At 36.2% G+C, this 22,905-nt stretch overlaps 2 long non-coding RNA genes across 2 annotated transcripts; one reads left to right on the top strand and one right to left on the bottom strand.

Moving 5' to 3' along the window:
* The first annotated feature begins 2,856 nt into the window (after nucleotides 1-2,856).
* Nucleotides 2,857-7,198, top strand: LOC136264656 (uncharacterized). Its single transcript, XR_010705265.1, has 4 exons — nucleotides 2,857-3,231; nucleotides 4,238-4,651; nucleotides 5,935-5,989; nucleotides 7,059-7,198. It is a non-coding gene; the product is annotated as an uncharacterized lncRNA (long non-coding RNA).
* A 2,529-nt stretch (nucleotides 7,199-9,727) lies between these two features.
* LOC136250347 (uncharacterized) lies at nucleotides 9,728-21,983 on the bottom strand. Its single transcript, XR_010698499.1, has 3 exons — nucleotides 21,890-21,983; nucleotides 11,458-11,679; nucleotides 9,728-10,108 (listed from the first exon to the last, which is right to left on the bottom strand). It is a non-coding gene; the product is annotated as an uncharacterized lncRNA (long non-coding RNA).
* Between the last annotated feature and the right edge of the window lie 922 nt (nucleotides 21,984-22,905).

Raw genomic sequence — 22,905 nt, 5'->3', positions numbered from 1 at the left:
TAGATATTGTATAGGGGAAATCTATAGGAAATTCCATAGATATTGTATAGAGGAAATGTATTGGAAATTTCATAAATACCTTATAGAAGAAATCTGCAGGAAATTTCATATGTCCAGTGCAGGAAATCTGCAGGAAATTGTGCCCTATCATGTAGTAGGAAATGTACAGGAAATTTGCAAATTTCCTGTACATTTCCATCTCCCGGATATGTGCTGGAAATGTCACCTGTCCTGTACATTTCCTGCACATATCCTGCTAAAGGAAATGCCACATTTTTTCCTGTGCTATGTGTTTATTTTCTACTTTTGCTTCTCCAGACCAAGCACAAGTATGTATACTCAATGGCGGATCCAGGATGGGGCATTTGGGGCAAATGCCCCCCCCCCCCCTTCAAGAAATTGCATACAAGATCGAGATACTCTAATAGAGCAGTCAGTTACTCTAATAAAGGAGCCACAATGTTCATGAGGCAGTGTAGCTTACCTATGAAGCTATAAATAGGATTTTATTTTACATAACAGACGTGATATATTTGGTAAAGGATCACTAGCTATTATTGTTGTGACCTCTTTTTTTTGGTCTTCAACTGTTTTTCAGCAAGGTGCCCCCCCTCTTTCCAAACTCTGGATCCGCCCCTGATACTGGAGTATTAACTAGATCCCTGAATCACCCTGTACATGTGTTAAAATAGTATGATGTGACTTTGTTTTTTTTTGAAATTTTGGTCACTGTAGCTTGCATGGAGCCTGTCAACAAGATCAGTTACTCACCCATGCTTGTGTAGTTTGATTTTACCTGCCTTGTTGCTGTAATGTACATCTATATCTGCATCCAGGCCCGATAGTGTCTTGTGCTTCAGGTAAGTCAGCAGCAGCAGTTAAGATGGAGTGGTATGTCATAAAGATGTGTTTGGTGAGTAGAGGTATGTGTCAGTGTAATAGGGTGTGTAGTAAATATAGTAACTGTTCTATCAGGTTTATTTTACTTTATTAAATGAATTATGTAAGGAAAGAGTTTGTGTGTTGAAACTCTAGTCCATTCTTTGGTATATATGGTATCAATTATTTGATTGTTTTATCCTCAATATGATTTCTTGCATTGGGTCCCTCGTACAGGTATATAATTATTTTTGTTGGGAAGTGTTAACAAAATTAATTTAAGTTAAACTGAGCAGTATGAAAATGTAACTGACATATTGTGGGTAGTATTAGTTCCAAGGTTAAACCACTGGTGGTGCACACAGACCACATGCTTTAATAATTATAATATTATGTGCTTACTTTGTAATTTCTTTTATTTGTTTATTTTATCCTCTTGCTTCTCCAGTACAAATTTGTACACTGGAGTTATCAACAATGCCAGTGAATGACCTTATGTTACAGCCTGTTTTTATCACCCTAACAAGATAACTGCTTCACCCATTCTAGTGTAATATTTTTTTAATTTAATACATTGCCTTGTTGTAGTAGCATACATTTAGATCGGCATCCAAGGTGGTTAGTGCTTTTACTTGAAATAAGCCAAGGAAAAGGGCCATGATGGAGTGGTGTGTCATAACAAAGTAGTTGGTGTGTAGTGGCATGTGTCAGTGTGACAGGAAATGTAGTGAACATGTCAATCTAATGTTGACTGTTCTATTAGGTATATTTGACTTTTGTTGCTCTGGTAGGCAGTTGAATTGCTAGGTATGAAAAATATCTTCTTTCAGTTCACAGGACTTCACAGGTGCATACAACTACTCAATCAAACCAGAGTAGAATACTGCTGCCATCCGTACTAGATTTTAAATAAGGGCACAGTGGCTTGATTTTGAAAATATGGACAGGGTGTATTTATGATACATAATGTCCTGTAATCATATTTTACACAAAATAAGAATCCTCAATCACTTTCCATACTGATGCCTATAAAATTTATAAGCATCACTGGGTAATATTCCCTCAACTGCACAACATATATATCTATCTACATCAGTGAATAAATTTAGAAATACAAATTATGTTTGTATGCAGTGAGATACAGTGTACATGGTAATCTTACCATAATATTATAACACATCTAGTAAACTCTACCAAGCAGATGCCACCTTGACATTAAAGCGACCGGTGCATGAACTTTACCCTGGTGCACCCTACCACCTTAAGTGGTGATTCTAGACCTGGGGGAGATGTGACCGGATTTGCGAAAAGGGGTCTTCCACACACATCTAATTTACCAACTTTGACGATCCATAAAATTGAAATACAACAAGTTATTGACCTGAAATTTGGTCAGTGGTTAGTGCCAACATTGCGTAATGGCTAGGGAAAATTTCAGATTTGTGCGTCTCTTAAACACAAAGTTATGGCCTTCCAAGTTCATGGAATTGGATGTGTGTGGAAGACCCTTTTTTGTAAATCCGGTCACAATACTGTTGCATGGCATATAGATTTAGTATAAATTGGAATTTTGAGGGAGTGGGGGAATGTAAATTAACACTTAGGTTGTTTGACTTTTGCAATTTAAAGGCTTAAAATGGTTTAATTGATAATTGTTAAGAATGCTAAGAACAATGCCTATCTATAGCTAGCTGTACTATAACTTACCCCAATAGTTTAAGTAATTCATTGCTCAGCAAGGGAAGGAGGCACATGTCTCTCCAGGCCCACTTCCTTAGAATAGCCTATGCTACCAACTCTCAGATTACGGATAAGATCCCAGGGGTAGCTCACCCCCTTCCCTCTACCTAGTGCATACACTTATTCTACTCGTGCATACACTTATTCTACTGAGTCTGTCAGTGAAGCATATAGCTGTAAGGGAAACCTCAGCCTAGACGGAAGGAAGGGGAGATGCATTCAATGTGCTTCCCACGCGCAAGAAGTGGTTGACAGTGAAAAAACAGTCTATAAGTATCATACAACTGTTTAAATATATACGTTCTTTGATATAGTATATGCATTAGTTTGCCAGTGATAGTTATAAACGGCGAAAAGAATGTAATGAATTGCCCGCCCACGCCCAATTTGCGCCTTCGTTAAAATGGCCTTGCTCAAAGACGATTAAATGTCTATGACATAGTTTTCTGTATAAATACTTTGGTTTGTTTATCATGCTGTAATATTGTGCTGCTGTGTTATGCTATAATAATATTAATGCTTATATTATTTAATGATGTTTGTTTCTATTACTTTAGTGCACGGTGGGAGGTGGAAGCGTCCATGATGATGATTGGGCAATGTGCAAATAAGGTGAGCGTATGCTTTGTAAAAAGAAGCCCACGTAGCTGTGCAGGGCTCATCTTCTGTACAGATCAGCTTCTGTATAGTCTTTCATTATTTTATTTTTCCCGAGGGATAGCCAACGCCCACGCAAAACACAGAAATGGGGTTGTCAATGCCCAAGCAAAGCACCCAACTGGCGTATACGAGACTCCCAATCTTTATGTATTTTTAAAAGCCATTTAGTGATATTGCTAACTAGTAACTACCTGTACAGTTGTTGATCTACATCTTGTTCTAGTTATTCATGATCGATCATTGTCTACTTTGTTAAACTCACTTTCTCCTTTATTTTTACATGATTTAGGATTTAGGATTTGGTTTCTAATATATTTGTGTATTTCTGATTGGATTTCTCACATAGCATACAAGATTCCCAAGGCATTGGCTACCCCTCGCTTTTTACCAATAGCCAGTTCATCTCTAGTTGACAAAGATTGATATTACAAACTAAATTAAATTCTTGATCACAGATACACATTTCCCTTGTTGCTATATGTGGCACACCACAAAATTAACCAATGTAAACAACCATTACCATACCTTGTAGTGTTTCATTTTTATGTGAATATGTAGTGAAGTGTGTGTGTGTAGTGTGTAGTGTGTGTGTGTGTGTGTGTGTGTGTAGTGTGTGTGTGTGTGTGTAGTGTGTGTGTGTGTGTGTAGTGTGTGTGTAGTGTGTGTGTGTGTGTGTGTAGTGTGTGTAGTGTGTGTGTGTAGTGTGTGTGTAGTGTGTGTGTAGTGTGTGTGTGTGTGTAGTGTGTGTGTGTGTGTGTGTAGTGTGTGTGTGTAGTGTGTGTGTAGTGTGTGTAGTGTGTGTAGTGTGTGTGTGTGTGTGTGTGTAGTGTGTGTGTAGTGTGTGTAGTGTGTGTGTGTGTGTGTGTGTGTGTGTGTGTGTGTGTGTGTGTGTGTGTAGTGTGTGCGTGATAAAGATTTTTTAAATTCACCAATTTAAATGTGACTGTTTTTTCCACAGGTTTATACGTTGGAGAACTGCAAACAAGTAACTTGAAATTTTTATAATGACCATTTTTCAAAATATTTATTTGATTACATGTACAAAATACAAAGATGTATCACGTGATCTAAAAAAGTTATTAGCATGATGTACAAGGACTATTGACCATTGAAAAGTTGATGAATTAAACATTCAAGAACGTAATACTTCTCTATTGCAACTCGCCCACGCAATATAGCGCGCGCGTCATTAATAATCAGTGCTCAGCCAGGGTATGCGACTATTGGATTGAGATAGTGATTTTTATAAAATTATTTGTACCGTGTAAAACGTTCGTCACGAACGGTATAGCTAGCTGAAGTATTCAAGAAAGGATAGATCTAGCCTGGTATAACCTGGAATCGTTAAAAAGTTTGCGCCTGGATTGTTGAGGTGAGCCAATATTTTCATGGCCAATGGTTCTATGTGTAATGTTAAACCCCCTACTTTGTACCATGAAGAAGGCCGTATTAAGCTGTTACATTTTACGTGAAAGTAGATGTCATGCTGGCCATTCCTGCTAGAACCTGGAAAGGGTTTAAAAGTTATCTGACGCTCCATAACAGAGCCTTGAAAACCTGCTTCCAGTGTAGACGCGTGTATCTTGCCAATAAAATTTTTTTTATTAAAAGTCGCTTAATTGTTGGATATGGTTTCACTTTTTTTTTTTTTTTTTTGCTTGAAATGTGGTAAGGGGTAACCATTGGTACTACCAATGGTGTATGTGGTCATGTGAGATAAGCAGTTGATAGAATTGACCTCACCAATATTCCTTTCTAGGCTATCCATGTAACAATCATTCGCCTGTATCATCATGCCGTTTCACTTTTTTTTTTTTTTTTGCTTGAAATGTGGTAAGGGGTAACCATTGGTACTACCAATGGTGTATGTGGTCATGTGAGATAAGCAGTTGATAGAATTGACCTCACCAATATTCCTTTCTAGGCTATCCATGTAACAATCATTCGCCTGTATCATCATGCCGTTTCACTTTTTTTTTTTTTTTGCTTGAAATTTGGTAAGGGGTAACCATTGGTACTACCAATGGTGTATGTGGTCATGTGAGATAAGCAGTTGATAGAATTGACCTCACCAATATTCCTTTCTAGGCTATCCATGTAACAATCATTCGCCTGTATCATCATGCATATCAGACAATTCAATGTATTTAAATGTCATTCAGCTACAGTATGAAAATGTACTGTTTGTTCAATTAGAATTTTAAAAATAAAACTGATTCTACAAAAACCTGTTAATTTTAGCAACTTTTATATGCTCAGCTGTATAGCACGTATATCATATAGGGGGTGGGTGGGTGGGAGGGTGCGGAGGGGAGGGGTGGTGGGCCGCCCACGCGCAAGAAGTGGTTGACAGTGAAAAAACAGTCTATAAGTATCATACAACTGTTTAAATATATACGTTCTTTGATATAGTATATGCATTAGTTTGCCAGTGATAGTTATAAACGGCGAAAAGAATGTAATGAATTGCCCGCCCACGCCCAATTTGCGCCTTCGTTAAAATGGCCTTGCTCAAAGACGATTAAATGTCTATGACATAGTTTTCTGTATAAATACTTTGGTTTGTTTATCATGCTGTAATATTGTGCTGCTGTGTTATGCTATAATAATATTAATGCTTATATTATTTAATGATGTTTGTTTCTATTACTTTAGTGCACGGTGGGAGGTGGAAGCGTCCATGATGATGATTGGGCAATGTGCAAATAAGGTGAGCGTATGCTTTGTAAAAAGAAGCCCACGTAGCTGTGCAGGGCTCATCTTCTGTACAGATCAGCTTCTGTATAGTCTTTCATTATTTTATTTTTCCCGAGGGGTAGCCAACGCCCACGCAAAACACAGAAATGGGGTTGTCAATGCCCAAGCAAAGCACCCAACTGGCGTATACGAGACTCCCAATCTTTATGTATTTTTAAAAGCCATTTAGTGATATTGCTAACTAGTAACTACCTGTACAGTTGTTGATCTACATCTTGTTCTAGTTATTCATGATCGATCATTGTCTACTTTGTTAAACTCACTTTCTCCTTTATTTTTACATGATTTAGGATTTAGGATTTGGTTTCTAATATATTTGTGTATTTCTGATTGGATTTCTCACATAGCATACAAGATTCCCAAGGCATTGGCTACCCCTCGCTTTTTACCAATAGCCAGTTCATCTCTAGTTGACAAAGATTGATATTACAAACTAAATTAAATTCTTGATCACAGATACACATTTCCCTTGTTGCTATATGTGGCACACCACAAAATTAACCAATGTAAACAACCATTACCATACCTTGTAGTGTTTTATTTTTATGTGAATATGTAGTGAAGTGTGTGTGTGTAGTGTGTAGTGTGTGTGTGTGTGTGTGTGTGTGTGTGTGTGTGTGTGTGTGTAGTGTGTGTGTGTGTGTGTGTAGTGTGTGTGTGTGTGTAGTGTGTGTGTGTAGTGTGTGTGTAGTGTGTGTAGTGTGTGTGTGTGTGTGTGTGTGTGTAGTGTGTGTGTGTGTAGTGTGTGTGTGTGTGTGTGTGTGTGTGTAGTGTGTGTGTAGTGTGTGTAGTGTGTGTGTGTGTGTGTGTAGTGTGTGTGTGTGTGTGTGTGTGTGTGTAGTGTGTGTGTGTGTAGTGTGTGTGTAGTGTGTGTAGTGTGTGTGTGTGTGTGTGGGTGTGTAGTGTGTGTGTAGTGTGTGTAGTGTGTGTGTGTGTGTGTGTGTGTGTGTGTGTGTGTGTAGTGTGTGCGTGATAAAGATTTTTTAAATTCACCAATTTAAATGTGACTGTTTTTTCCACAGGTTTATACGTTGGAGAACTGCAAACAAGTAACTTGAAATTTTTATAATGACCATTTTTCAAAATATTTATTTGATTACATGTACAAAATACAAAGATGTATCACGTGATCTAAAAAAGTTATTAGCATGATGTACAAGGACTATTGACCATTGAAAAGTTGATGAATTAAACATTCAAGAACGTAATACTTCTCTATTGCAACTCGCCCACGCAATATAGCGCGCGCGTCATTAATAATCAGTGCTCAGCCAGGGTATGCGACTATTGGATTGAGATAGTGATTTTTATAAAATTATTTGTACCGTGTAAAACGTTCGTCACGAACGGTATAGCTAGCTGAAGTATTCAAGAAAGGATAGATCTAGCCTGGTATAACCTGGAATCGTTAAAAAGTTTGCGCCTGGATTGTTGAGGTGAGCCAATATTTTCATGGCCAATGGTTCTATGTGTAATGTTAAACCCCCTACTTTGTACCATGAAGAAGGCCGTATTAAGCTGTTACATTTTACGTGAAAGTAGATGTCATGCTGGCCATTCCTGCTAGAACCTGGAAAGGGTTTAAAAGTTATCTGACGCTCCATAACAGAGCCTTGAAAACCTGCTTCCAGTGTAGACGCGTGTATCTTGCCAATAAAATTTTTTTTATTAAAAGTCGCTTAATTGTTGGATATGACAAAGCAAAAAACTTTAGTGCTTGGCACGCGCAGCGCGCTAAAGTTTTTTGCTTTGTAGGTATAATAATAGGATGATGGAAAGATACCTCTATCAAACTGACACTGTAAGTCAGGATTAGCCAAATTGAGTGCTGATAAATGTGGTAAACAATAATCCATTGGACAAGTAGTTGATAACAAGTATTTTGCACCATTTAATGATATGTCACTAGATATCCAACTGTTAGCAGGATGTATGATAGCAGCTTGCTCAATGTAACAAGTTTCGATGTGCAAGTCACTGTTAGATAGGATAAAATCACAGTCACAAATTCCATCAAGTAAGGAAAACCCAACTGGACATTGTGAGAGTTGTACATAAAAAGAATCACCTAAGTTTGGAATGTAAGTGTATTCACTTGTTTCTACTGTAAAGAACAGCTCACATCCTTTAGTGGTATTAGAAACAATCACAAAATTGAGAGTGTTGCAGTCTCCATTAAGTGCATTTATTAATTCATCATCAGTTTGATGGGTAACTGTGCAAGCTGATTTAGGTAATAAAATATCGTGTATTTCAGTATAAACAACCAACATCTCCTTTTTATTTGGTATTGATATATTTATTCGTAACATTTGACCAGGATAAATAGGCCCCACTACAGCCCCACCATTACCCAGATCTGTGTGTCAGTATAACAAAGTTTATTAGATTATATTGACATAACAAATGTGTTACTTTGACAAAGGATTTTGTTAATTTTAACATCTCAGTTGCTTTTTGTTGCTCTAACATATATGTTGGTTGGTTTAACATGTATTTGTCACAATAACAAGCTGTTTGTTGATTTAACAATTTGTTAGTGTAACAAATTTTGTCAATTTAACAAATTCGTTTTTACAGTGTGGAAGTACCTGCTATGGATGTATACAGTACCATTGGAAGTATCTTGACTAAACTTCCTGGTGATGACTGGTGACTGATGACTGGTGATGACTGCTGGTGACTGATGACGTGTGCGTGTGGTCTTAATCAGAGTGTATTAGAAAAGTGTTTATAAGTGTTCTGTATTAGAAAAGTGTTATGTGTTTTTAATTCTTGATTGATATTATAAGAGTTAGTGTGTGCTGCGACGTTTATGTCATGCATTTATAGCAAGAATATAATTATGTAGACTATACATAGCTAACATGGACACAGCTATTGTTAATATGTTGCCAAATATAATGACTGGTGTGCACACATGTACCCAAGGTTGTCATGTGCTATGACAAGGACACACACATGTATATACACCATGACATAACACATAGTGGTATGGCTAAGTCAGGCAGTATATGACACATACCTCATGCTATGCCATACTATGACAAGGATACACAAGTGTACACTCATGTGAACAGACTAGAGTGCTTTATTATTGTCAATTACTATAATACACACATTATATATGGTGGGTGCACATGGATTGATCATTTCAAGTAGGTGCCAAAGACATGCAGCCAATGTGTACTCCATGACTCCGTTGATAAGACCATCTCATAACATTATATATAGTAGAGGGTAACTACAGTAACAGTACAGTAGAGGGTAACTACAGTAACAGTAGAGGATCATATACATAACTACGTACATGTATACAGTCAACAGAGGAAGAAGCTAACTACAGTCAACACATCAGGGTAACTATAGTCAATAGTCAAGGGTAACTATAGTCAACAGGGTAACTATAGCCAACTACACTATAGTAACTATAGTCAACTATAATAATAAAGCACTCTAGTCTGTTCAACTATTAAGATTTCAGTGTTTGGACTACAGTAGACATTGTGGCTCCTGTCACCACTATCGTGAGGCCAGAGTAAACTTGAAAGGGAATGTATTTTAACAAAAGTTTCTATACATGTGTTCCATAAATATCATACAGTATGATAGTACTGTACAGTAGGAAAATGAATGTGTGGGCATGGTCCACAAAATAACATTGACCAAATAATCATCTTCAAAACTCTTTCATAGTCATTGGTCATGTATAACCAAGCTCATTGATTACAAACTGCAGAGAAACATCTCCTCAAACTCCTTGTAATGTCTAGTTGGAGTGCACATTTAGTGCTGAGTGGATTGATTACAGAGGCAATTCTCAAACTGGTCTTGGTATTAACATTGTATGATGGGTGGAAAATAAATACAAAATTTCACACATGTCCAAGTTTGCCTTCAAAATACTATGTATTCTTACAGTCCATTGTGTTGTAGTATACACAATAATGTAGCCTATCCATGTATACGTAATTATCTGTTCTGCATTGAAGGGACCACTCAGCATCTCCTGTCACATTTATTAATTCTTCCACCTGGAATGACCTTGACCAGCTACAGCCACCACTAACACCTACAAACAGAGAACTCAATGCTTTTGAAGGTCAGCAGATCAAACCACAAGGCTATTTCCAGACACTGGTGAAATGAGAAGCTTAATACCTTCCTTCTCAATCTGCAGTCATGTCAATATTTATGTCATGTAATTGTGTGAATATTATTGGCAGAGATAAACAAACACAGCTCAACAGTTATTGACCCCCAGCAGTTTGGAATTGTGTCGTCAGCGTGTACGCACATATACACTGATGACACAATACGTACGTAGCAATATTACTGCTTGTACATATGTATGTGGATGTTGCAGTGAAAAAGACATACACAAAACAAGTAGGATGAGCACAGGTGAATTAGATGAACAGGTAACTACACAAACTCACTCTTTCTACTAATAGTTTGGTATTACAGAAGCTACAAGGCCAGCTTGTATTGGCATCCATGAAGTATGCTGTGGTCACATAAGTGTATAACACTTACTAGTCACTGCAGACATAACCACAACATTCATTGATGCATCAGCAGAGTTTAAGTAAGAGGCAAATGTACGGTGACTATGGGGCCAAATTGTTAATGCTACACAAACTAGCGGCATTGAAGATTGCCAGTTTTTTAACCTTTGTGCTTAACACAAACCAGTTACCATAGAAACAACACACACAGGCTACAGTATACAGTTTGATACAAACTAGTTGTGAGATAAGGGTGACTCAACTCGAGCTGAGAGTTTGGTAAATAATATTTTGGTGAATACTTGTGACATACTGCATTAATTCTCTCTATTTATGCAGCTAGTTAGCTAAAAAAAATTATATAAGATATTTTTTTATTTATTACTTTTGCAAATTGAAATCATTTTGCCAAATTCACCAAAATTTTGTTTCATATGGTATTACTTATGACTATATCTGCTGGAACAGTGAGTTGGGAATTAATCTTGAAGCTAACACAAAGAGAGTGAATAAATCGTGAGGCACTGCATGAATCCTTTAGATGAGTGGTAAAAACAAAACTATTGAAAAATTGTGACAGACTGTAGTAATTAGTGACATTCCTTAGTGATTAGATGCATTGTTTGTACAGACTTTCTTAATCTTATTCACATGTTTTTGTACTTAGTTAAATATATTCATGTGTTTTTGTGTAACCTGTTTTCCCTCCTTTGGTTTTGTAATTAATTGCCCTTGTACTTATTTTCTCATGTGTGTTTTGTACTGTTTAATTATCCATTGTTCTGTACCTGTGGTTTTATGGTTTTATTTGTGTGTATAAATACTGTGTAGTAGTTGTACTTATTCAGTTGTTGTATGCTGCTGTCTTAAAGTTATTAAAGTTATTGTCAAGTTATGACAAAAATACACATACCTTTATAGAAAAATGTTTTGGAGATTGCCAATCAGTTCCCAACACAATGATGTACTGTCATGGTGACTAGAGGAGGAACAGTTTAACATTACGTAATGTGGCAGTGTTCTAGCTGTCATTATATCACTGTGCGGTTTTCATCATCCCCTTCTCTTTCTTCCTCCCAAGTCCCATCCTCTTTATGAAGACAGCTCCTGATCTCATAAAACCTCAGCACCATTGCTTAAAGATAAGCAATAAGCTTACAAACCACATACAGCACACAGGCAAACATACTTTTAAAACTATAACATCACAGATACCCCAACACAGTGCAAATGTACACTGCAATGTGCTAGATGCATATTCAAAATAACAATGCAATGTGACTTAAACGACTACTGTATAGCTAGCTGGTTATTTTATAAGGGTTTTTGTTTTCTGATCTTTCGAAGATGCCCTTCTCTTCTTTTCGAAAATTAATTCCCAAGTCCTGTTGCTTGTTTGAAAATAAATTCAAAATTAAAAGAAACCTTTCGCATGATCAAACGGTGCATATTTGCTCATGTATTCTTCACAAGTTTTAACTCAGTATTGCAGTATCATTAATGCATTTAACCACTAAACATTCCAGTATGGCCATTGTTGGGAATCAATGAATTTTTACACAGCATACTCACAGTATAACGGCCAGACCAGTCCCATTGAACAATGTCATGGCAGCCAGTTTTTATTTAATTTATGATCTTAGTGCTAGATATTATGGCTCCTGTTACCGCTATCATGAGGCCAGAGCAAAGGGAACGTATTTTAAAAATAGTCTCTGTAAACTTGTTTCATAATAGCACTTGTGGGGCTTTATAATGGGCCAGGCAACTGGACTGGAGAACTGGAGTGACATTTTTTTTTTCTCAATCATAATATTCTATGGTTGAATTTATTGAGCACTGCAGTTAGGAGTCCTAGGTGATCCTGCACCTTGCTATTAACAATGTACAGTACAAAAGCAGTGGAATGCAGAAAAATTTGTCTTTTAAAGGATTAGCTCCACCACTGTTTTTGTGCTGTACGGCACTAACTGCAGAGTGCATACGCATTTTCAACAAGTTAAGGGTATCAAGGTGGAGAGCGTTCTATACTGGTTGCTAATTCCACCACCCTCACCTCGCACATAAAAAGTGTGTGCACTCAAAACAGCCAATTCCAAGAAATGGCTGTTATGTGATTTCTACTCAAAAGCCCAGTCGACTTTGTGATTCTTGACAATGCAGTGCATTGTGAGATGATTAATCATCCATTGCATTGTGAAATGATTTTTACACAGACCATTCTATATAGCTACTTGATGGTTGACACATCACCATTGATCATTGTATGTGAGGTGGTCTACACAGACAACCACAGACTATTCTAGCTATTATTATTATTATTATTATTATTACTAGGACCGGGTCACACATAACCAAGTAAATTTGTTAACGTGTAAAACAATTTGTATTTGCTTTGTCTAACTGTGATGTATAATAAATATAGTAGGACCTCCACTATCTGAACATCTGTTTCAATTCAATCTTAAAAGTGTTCAGTTAAGTGCATTTGTTCAAATAAATGAAGCCCATTTGTTTATAATAGAGTTACGTTCAACTACTCTAATAGAACATACACTTACTATAATACAATGTTCATGTAATAACAAAATACTCTAATAGGTCACACATACCCTAGTACAGTGGTCCCTTTAATGTTCAGTTATCGATACACAAATGCTCTATTATTCAAACTAAAGTGACAGTTCTATTAGATTATTTTGTTTAAGTGTGTATGTTCTATTAGAGCATTTGAATGGAATTCTGATAAATCAATGGGTTTTAACTTTCCAGTTTAAATGATAACAAGGGGAAAGCCATGTGCACAGTATACATACACAAAATACATGGTAATATTATAAAGCTGATGTCACCAGTACCAACCAATACAAAGACATGAAAGCTCAGTACAACTTCCTAACAATGTTAAAGTATGCTATCAAAATTATAGGGCAACAGATGGACCAGCCAACACAGAGAAGAACTATCATAGAATGATTAAGAGTTATCCATCACTTAATTTCATTGTACGTGTGCACAACAGTCACACATTGTAAGCTAATAATACAATAAAATGGATATTATACCAATTTATTAAACAGTGGATCCTCAATAATCTGAACAGCTCTGTTCTCAATGTAGTGAAATTGTTCAGAATAATGGCTATATACAGAACCCTATTCAAATACTCTAATAGAACAAACACTTGTTCACAAAATACCCTAATAGAACAGTCATTTCTACTGTTGGGATTAGCAAGTGTTCATATTATTGGAGTTTGGATTAGCAAGGATCTATACTGTTCGCATACATTATAAGCTATATGCCAATGGTTTATATGACAGAATCTTAGTATGCACACTACTAACATGGCTACCCACTCCCAAAATGACTAGCTCATTACATTTATATTAGCACTGCTATTGTAGTCATCAGTATTCTGATTTAATTATAAAGTGCTTGGTTTAATTGCTACAGTTGCTATAAGCCATGTATATACACACAAATTTCATTCTACGAGGTGTACAGAAGTGTACCTACAATAGATTTGTCTTAACCAGTAGTCACACATCCAAACTGCTGCAAGGTATGGTGAAAGTGATCTTTAAATAAGATGCTCAAAGCTATACTATTATTCTCTGACATGTGTGTCTATATGCACCAAATGGATAGTACTGATATGTCTAGGGAAGCTGTATACATAAAACACGAACAAGTCTTATCTATAAGAACAACTGCTCATATCAGTGATTCTATGCACTAACTAGCAAATTTGCTCTAATTATAAGACTCTGCTTGTGCTCATTTATCAATTAGAGTATTACAGTCTGCATGAATCTTATGTTTGATGCTGTCTGTAAGCTTACATGGAGCCAAGCCCACTAGCGAGAGTTCATAATATAAAAAGAGAGGAGAGTGTCCTACTTCGGTATAGCCTGTACAAATGCATATCTCCAAGTTATGATGCGATACCTATAGTCACTTGCAATGTGTTAGTTGGTCAGGTCTCTACTCAGTAGTAAGTTTCAATGACCCTTGTAGATTGGCTTCAATAAACAGTCCACTGATGACATTGTCAACACTCCTTAACACTGTATATGTAACTTGACATGACATCCTAAAGAAATCAAAGGTTTACTGTATTACTTAGATACATGATCATGATAAGTAGTTGTGGCTCACAAAAAAACTAGGTTGTGGCAGGACTAGGTTAAAACACTTCAACGTGAACTAATTGATCCATTGCACACGTGATCCAATCCAGGTCAGACTCAGATATTTGATCACGCGTCGGATGATCTAACCCTGTGAAAGCTATCAGTGGACAGCCTACTGTGACTGAGCACTAAATTTACAAGGCAGACATTTCAGCACAAGAAACGTTCAGGATACAAATTCATCCTTCTGTCAGCCTACAACATGTGCAACAGTGTAGTGCCAATTTATCAGTAAATTTAATAAAAATTAAATAGTGCGTATGTCGCCAAATTAAAATTTTGCCAACTACAAATTTCCTAAATTTTATTTTGTTGTTACACGACATTTACACATGCTTTGAGGTTATGCTATGACATTATCACTTGTCAGCAGAAGTTTACCAAGTGAGTGGGCAAAAGACAATACCAGTTATAATCAGTTTTTCCATACCAGTTTACAACACTACTATACAGATAACAAGCGTCAACCCTGCACAGTGTACATACATAATAATATTATATGGTCAACTTATATAAAGCTAATGTCCCCATTACCATGTGTGACACTGAATAGGACCATCATCAACCCCATCTACTTTATTCTCAATACAACTTTGTAACAATGCTACAGTATGCTATAAAAATTATAGAATTACAGATGGACCAGCCAACACAACACAGAAGCAGCAATATTAAAGAAAGATTGAGAGTTATCCATTACTTGATTTCACTGAATGTATATACAATAGTCACATATGTGACCATCTCAGCGAAAACCCATCTAGTTCGCACAACCTCTGAATATCCTTTTAATTTCTCAGCATTATCTGCATTGTCCAAGGAATGATTCACCAAAGTTTCAGCTTTCTGTGGTGAGTAGTTTTGGAATTACAGTGCTAGAAAGTAGGAAGAACAAGGAAATCGATTTGTACAGTGACTACTAAAAATAAACTACAGGCGCTTGCATTCGTAGCCATAACTTCCGTTTGGATTAGTCTAAAAAGTTGAAATTTGGCTTACAATGTTCATCATGGATTGGCAGATCAACCAAGATATAGTTTTAGCCTTGCATTCATTTTTGTGTAGGCATATGAAGGCGGCTTTGTTGAAGAATAGCAATAATTTTGTTTGCGTCTACCGCTTCGTAAACAAACTCACGTGACACACAAACCATTGGGGCTACAGAAATGAAACAAAGGTTTTTGAACTCTCCATGAGTAAGATGGTGTATAGTTTAATCGATTTAAATTTTCCTTCTTCGTATACTGGCCCGATAAAAACTTGCATATTTTTCTTGTAGCATGCATAATGTAACGAAAAATATTTTTTTTTAAGTTTCAATTTTCTCAATGCACATGCTTGTGCAAACTAGACAGGTTTTCGCTGAGACAGTCACATATTGTAAGTTATCATACATACGCACTGTACACAGTCATACATTACAAGCTATATGCAACAAGAGACATTTAACCAGAACATAACTATATTAGTATCCTATAGCATACTGTATGTATGCGATATATAGACTAGTGTTACGTGAGTAGTTAGTAACAAGTTTATAGTTGTTTGCAAGTGAATCTTTGGGATAGTTTCGAGATGTGAACAGGCAGCACTGTTATAAGACAGAATCTTAGTACATACTCCACTAACACTGCTACCATCCACAAATTGAATAGCTTACATTTACACTGCTATTGTAATCATTATTACTCAGTGTTAACAGTATTACAGTGCTTGGTTTGATTGCTATAATAGCTATAAGCCATGTTATGTACAATAGTTGCACATCCAGTGCTGCAAAGGTATGGTAAAAGCAAATGTTCAAAGCATATTATTTATCTTATGACACATGTGACTGCATCATTAGTGTACAATATGCACAGTACTGACATGTCTACAGAACATGAAACACAAACAAGTCTTATGAGAACAACTGCCCTATAATAAACTATTTCTTGGTGCCCCTTACTCAATCCTGAGCACAGTAAACAGAGTCTTTTACCATAGAAATTTTGTTTTGCTACCTTTTAGCTAAACAATGCTTGTACGGTAGCAATAAATAGTAAGTCGCCACTTATGGACTAGTCACTAAATAACAGACCACACAGCGTAGTATCAGTGGACAATAGCACAGACTTGTAAATATGGTCCAATAATAAGACTTGCCTCTACCAAAGATAATAGACACCCCTACATATAGGGTGTCTATTATCTATGCCTCTACTGACTATAGGCTAAAATCTCGTAAGTGTATTCTAATGCTTTTGCGCATTTTAATACTCAAATGGAATACCCTAAAAACTATCTGCAGTAAAGTAATAGTTGGAGTACATTACACAGAACTAACCTCCAAGTAAGAAAACATCGTTGTTTCCACCAATAATAGTTCTTTCCCTCACAGGAGACAAGTTCCTGGTTTAACGCGCAGGCGGCGCAGCGCATTTAAATTGGTTGCTATGAGCTACAAACCGGCCTTACTAGTTACTGGGGCACGCTAACAAGTTTTACGGGTGGTAACTAACGAGTTACTGGTAGAAGAAAGGCACTATTTAGAAAAGTGTCCTGCTTAACGAAGGCACCGGAGAAAAAACGCTCACTTCAATTTGACGTTTGGGTTTCGTCTAACTCAATTCCGGTGAGTGTTCTTGTGTGCACTACGCAGTTTCGTCTGGACATTAATTAATTAATTAATTATTTATGACGTCACGTTCTTATTATTATTATTACTTGGTTATGTAATTACTAGGACCGGGTCACACATAACCAAGTAAATTTGTTAACATATAAAACAACTTGTATTTGCTTTGTCTAACTGTGATGTATAATAAGTATTGTAGGACCTCCATTATCCGAACATCTGTTTCAGTTCAACATTAAAAGCTTCCAGTTAAGTGAATTTGTTCAAATAAATGAAGCCCATTTGTTTATATAGAGTTATGTTCAACTACTCTAATAAAACATACACATGCTCTAATAGAATGTTCATGTAATGGAAAATACTCTAATAGGTTACACATCCCCAGTGCAGTGGTCCCTTTAATGTTCGGCCATCGATACCCAAATGTTTTGTTATTCAAACAGAAGTGACTGTTCTATTAGAGTATTTTGTTTCAGAGTGTACACTGTATGTTCTACTAGAGTATTTGAATGGAATTCTGTGTATAAATCAATCGGTTTTAACTTCCCATTATTTAATGAATTTAAATAATAGAAGGACCACTGTACAGATAACAAGGGGAAAGCCATGTGCACAGTGTACATACACAAAATACATGGTAATATCATAAAGTTGATGTCACCAGTACCAATACAAAGACACTGAAAGCTCAGTACAACTTCGTAACAATGTTAAAGTATGTTATCAAAATTATAGGGAAACAGATGGATCAACCAACACAGAGAAAAACTATCATAAAAAGATTGGGAGTTATCCATCACGTAATTTTATCATATGTGCACACAACAGTCGCACATTGTAAGCTAATAATGGATATTATAGCAATTTATTAAACAGTGGATCCTCAATAATCTGAACAGCACTGTTCTCAAGTTGATAAAAGTAGTAAAATTGTTCAGATTATAAATTATATGTGACCGAATTTGACAAAACAAGGCTTCTACACACATCCAATTTTCTGACTTTAACCAGCTGTAATTTGACTACTCAGCAAGCTATTGGCTTCAACTTTTCACATAGTCCTTCCATAGCATAGTACAATACCAGGTCAAACTTTGAGACTAATGGTTTACTGCTACATCACGTTATGGTACTTCAATGTCATAAAAGTGGATGTGTGTGGAAGCCTTGTTTTGTAAAATTCGGTCACATATACAGAACCCTATTCAAATACTGTAATAGAACAAACACTTGTTCTCAAAATACCCTAATAGAACAGTCATTTCTACTGTTGGGATTAGATTACAGGAGTTTGGGTTAGCGAGGATCTATACTGTCCACATACATTATAAGCTATATGCCAATAGTTTATATGATAGAATCTTAGTATGCACACTACCAACATGGCTACCCACTCCCAAAATGACTAGCTCAATACATTTACATTAGCACTGCTATTGTAGCCATCAGTACTCCAATATAATTGTAAAGTGATAGGTTTATTTGCTATGGTAGCTATAAGCCATGTTCATACACAAATTAATTTCATTCTACGAAGTGTACAGAAAAGTGTATCTACAATAGATTGGTCTTAACCAGTAGTCACACATTCAAACTGCTGCAAGGTATGGTGAAAGTGATCTTTAAATAAGATGCTCAAAGCTATACTATCATTCTCTGACATGTGTGCCTATATGCACCAAATGGACAGTACTGATATGTCTAGGAAAGCTGTATACATGAAACACGAACTAGTATTATTTATAAGAAAAACTGCTTGTATCAGTGATTTTACGCACAAACTAACAAATTCACTCTAATTATAAGACGCTGCTTGTATTCATTTATCAATTAGAGTATTACAATCTGCATGAATCTTATGTTTGATACTGTCTGTGAGCTTACATGGAGCCAAGCCCATGGCCACTAGCAAGAGTTCATAATATATAAAGAGAGGAGAGTATCCTACTTCAGTATATAGCCTGTGCATATGCATATCTCGAAGCGATGATGCAATACCTATAGTCACTTTTAATGTGTTAGTTGGTCAGGTATCTACTCAGCATTAAGTTTCAATAACCCTTGTAGTTTGCAATAAGCAGTCCACTGATGACATTGTCAACACTGTATGTGTAACTTGATATGACATCCTAAAGAAATCAAAGGTTTACTGTATTACTTCGAGATACACACCCTGTACATGATAACGATAAGTGGGTGTGGCTCACAAAAAAATAGATTGTATATAGCAGGACTAAGTTAAAACACTTCAACGTGAACTAATTGATCCATCGCACACATGATCCAATCCAGATATTTGATTGCGCATCGGATGATCTAACCCTATGAAAGGGATCAGTGGACAGCTCACTGTGACTGAACACTAAATCTACAAGGCAGACATTTCAGCACAACAAACATTCAGGATACAAATTCATCCTTCTGTCAGCCTACAACATCTGCAACAGTGTAGAGCCAATTTACCAGTAAATTTAATAAAAATTAAATAGTGTGTATTTTGCCAAATTGACAACTGCAAATTGCCTAAATATTATTTTGTCGTTACACAGCATTTACACATGCTTTGAGTTTATGCTATGACATTATCACTTGTCAGCAGAAGTCTACCAAGTAAGTGGGCAAAAGACAATACCAGTTAATCAGTTTTTCCATACCGGTTCACAACACTATTACACAGAAAACAAGCGTCAACTCTGTGCTCGGTGTACACAATTAATAATATTATATGGTCAACTTATATAAAGCTAACGTCCCCAATACCATGTACAGTATGACACTGAATAGGACCATTATCAACCCCATCTGCTTTATTCTCAGTAAAACCTAGTAACAATACTACAGTATGCTATAAAAATTATAGCATTACAGATGGACCGGCCAACACAACACAGAGTAACATTATTAAAGAAAGATTGAATGATATCCACTACTTAATTTTACTGAATGTACATACAATAATCACATATGTGACCATCTCAGTGAAAACCTGTCTAGTTCGCACAACCTCCAAATATATATTTTTTTATTTCTCAGCATTATCTGCATAGTCCAAGAAATGGTTCACCAAAGTTTCAGCCTTCTGTGGTGAGTAGTTTTGGAATTACAGTGCTAGAAAGTAGGAAGAACAAGGAAATCAATTTGTACGGTGACTAAACTAAAAATACACTACAGGCGCTTGCATTCGCAGTCATACCCTGTAACTTCCATTTGGATTAGTCTACAAAGTTGAAATTTGGCTTACAATGTTCACCATGGATTGGCAGACCAACTAAGGTATAGTTTTTGCCTTGCATTCACCTGTGCATAAGGGTATGAAGGTGGTTTTGTTAAAAAAAAAACAGCAATAGCTTTGTTTATGTCTACTGCTCTGTAAACAAACTCACGTGACACACAAACCATTGGAAGATTCTAAAACAAAGATGGTGCATAGTTTAATTGATTTGAATCTTCCTTCTTTGAGTACTGGCCCGATAAAAACTTGCATATTTTTTTCTTGTAGCATGTGTAATTTTACGGATTATTTTAAAATTTCTATTTTCTAAATACTCATGCTTGTGCGAACTAGACAGGTATTCGCTGAGACGGTCACATATCGTAAGTCATCATACATACGTACTGTACACAGTCATACATTACAAGCTATAAGTAACAACAGACATTTAACTAGAACATAATTATATTAGTATCCTATAGCATACTGTATGTATGCGATATATAGACTACTGTTATGCGAGTAGTTAGCAACAAGTTTATAGTTGTTTGCGAGTGAATCTTTGGGTTTGTTTTGGGACGTGAACAGGCAGCACTACTATAAGACAGAATCTTAGTACAAACTCCACTAACACTGTTACCATCCACAAATTGAATAGCTCATTACATCTACATTTGCACTGCTTTTGTAGTCATTATTACTCAGTGTTAACAATATTGGTTTGAATGCTATAGTAGCTATAAGCCATGTTATCTACAATAGATTTGTCTTGACCAGCAGTCGCACATCTAGTGCTGCAAGCATATGGTAAAAGCAAATGTTCAAAGTATATTATTTATCTTATGACACATGTGTCTGCATCATTAGTGTACAACATGCACAGTACTGATATGTCTACAGAAGCTGCATACACATGAAACACAAACAAGTCTTATAAGAACGACTGCTCTATATGAAAAACTATTTCTTGGTGCCCCTTACTCGATCCTGAGCACAGTAAACAGAGTCTTTTATCATAGAAATTTTGTTTTGCTACCTTTTTAATAGCTAAACAATGCTTGTACAGTAGCTACAAATAGTAAGTCACCACTTATGGACTAGTCACTAAATAACAGACCACACAGCGTAGTATCAGTGATTTGACAGTAGTACAAACTTGTAAATTTGGTCCAATAATAAGACTTTTCCCCTACTGACTATTGGCTAAAATCTCGTAAGTGTATTCTAATGCTTTTGCGCATTTTAATACTCAAATGGGATACCCTAAAAACTACTTGCAGTAAAGTAATAGACTAGTTGGAGTACATTACATAGAACTAACTTCCAAGTAAGAAAACATCGTTGCTTCCACCAATAATAGTGCTTTCCCTCATAGGAGACAAGGAGTCAAGCGCCTGGTTTAACGCGCAGGCGGCGCAGCGCATTTGAATTGGTTGCTATGAGCTACAAACCGGCCTCACTAGTTTCTGGGCACGCAAATAGGTTTTACGAGTGGTAACTAACGAGTTACTGGTTGTCAGGCACTGAAAAAGGATGGCGTTATATGGAAAACTGTATTCAATAACGAAGGCACGGAAGAAAAAATCCCTTTTTATTTTTCCTGTTTTACTACCGTCTAACACAATCCCGGTGAGCATTTGTGTGTGTGCTAAGTAGTTTCGCTGTACATTAATTAATTAATTATTTATTTAATTAATTATTTATGACGTCACTTATTATTATTATTACTTGGTTATGTAATTATTATTATTTACTAGGATTGGGTCACACGTGTGTTCTAATAATAACTTGCTCCAAGAGTTGTTTAAAAGTGAATTTAAAGCATTGTTAAGGTTGTACAATGAATACCACACTCAGTGTTGTACTAAAGCAAATCAGGCCATATCACGACATCCTGTATAGCTTTTTTAATGCTTTACAAGTAATTTTGTTTGCAAGACCAGTGACAAGGGTTAGCAATTTATTATCTTGATAGTGTGGCAGCTCTGAAATGTAGACGTGTCAGCATTCAAATAGAAGTACATGTAGCAATCACATTAAAATCATACCTAAATTTATGATGATACTTCTAAAGAGTTACTATTCCTTCAGTGTAAAGATTTGTAAAGGAGTGGGCAAGACATGTGGTATATGAAGCCATAATATTATGCATTTCATAATTCCATTATTCATTTATTAAGGACTCAGCTAAATGTGCACATATGGTGGTATATATAGTCCTGCTCATGCATTTGTCTGAGCTGACTTACACCCTTTTCTTATGGTTATTTAAAACCAGGGTGAACCCACATTCAACCCGTTATATAGTTTGTTCACGTTGAGCTGAATCCTCAAAAA

This window comes from Dysidea avara, chromosome 1, assembly GCF_963678975.1.
Source record: "Dysidea avara chromosome 1, odDysAvar1.4, whole genome shotgun sequence".
NCBI lineage: Eukaryota > Metazoa > Porifera > Demospongiae > Dictyoceratida > Dysideidae > Dysidea > Dysidea avara.
This window is presented reverse-complemented; position numbering and strand designations above follow the sequence as displayed.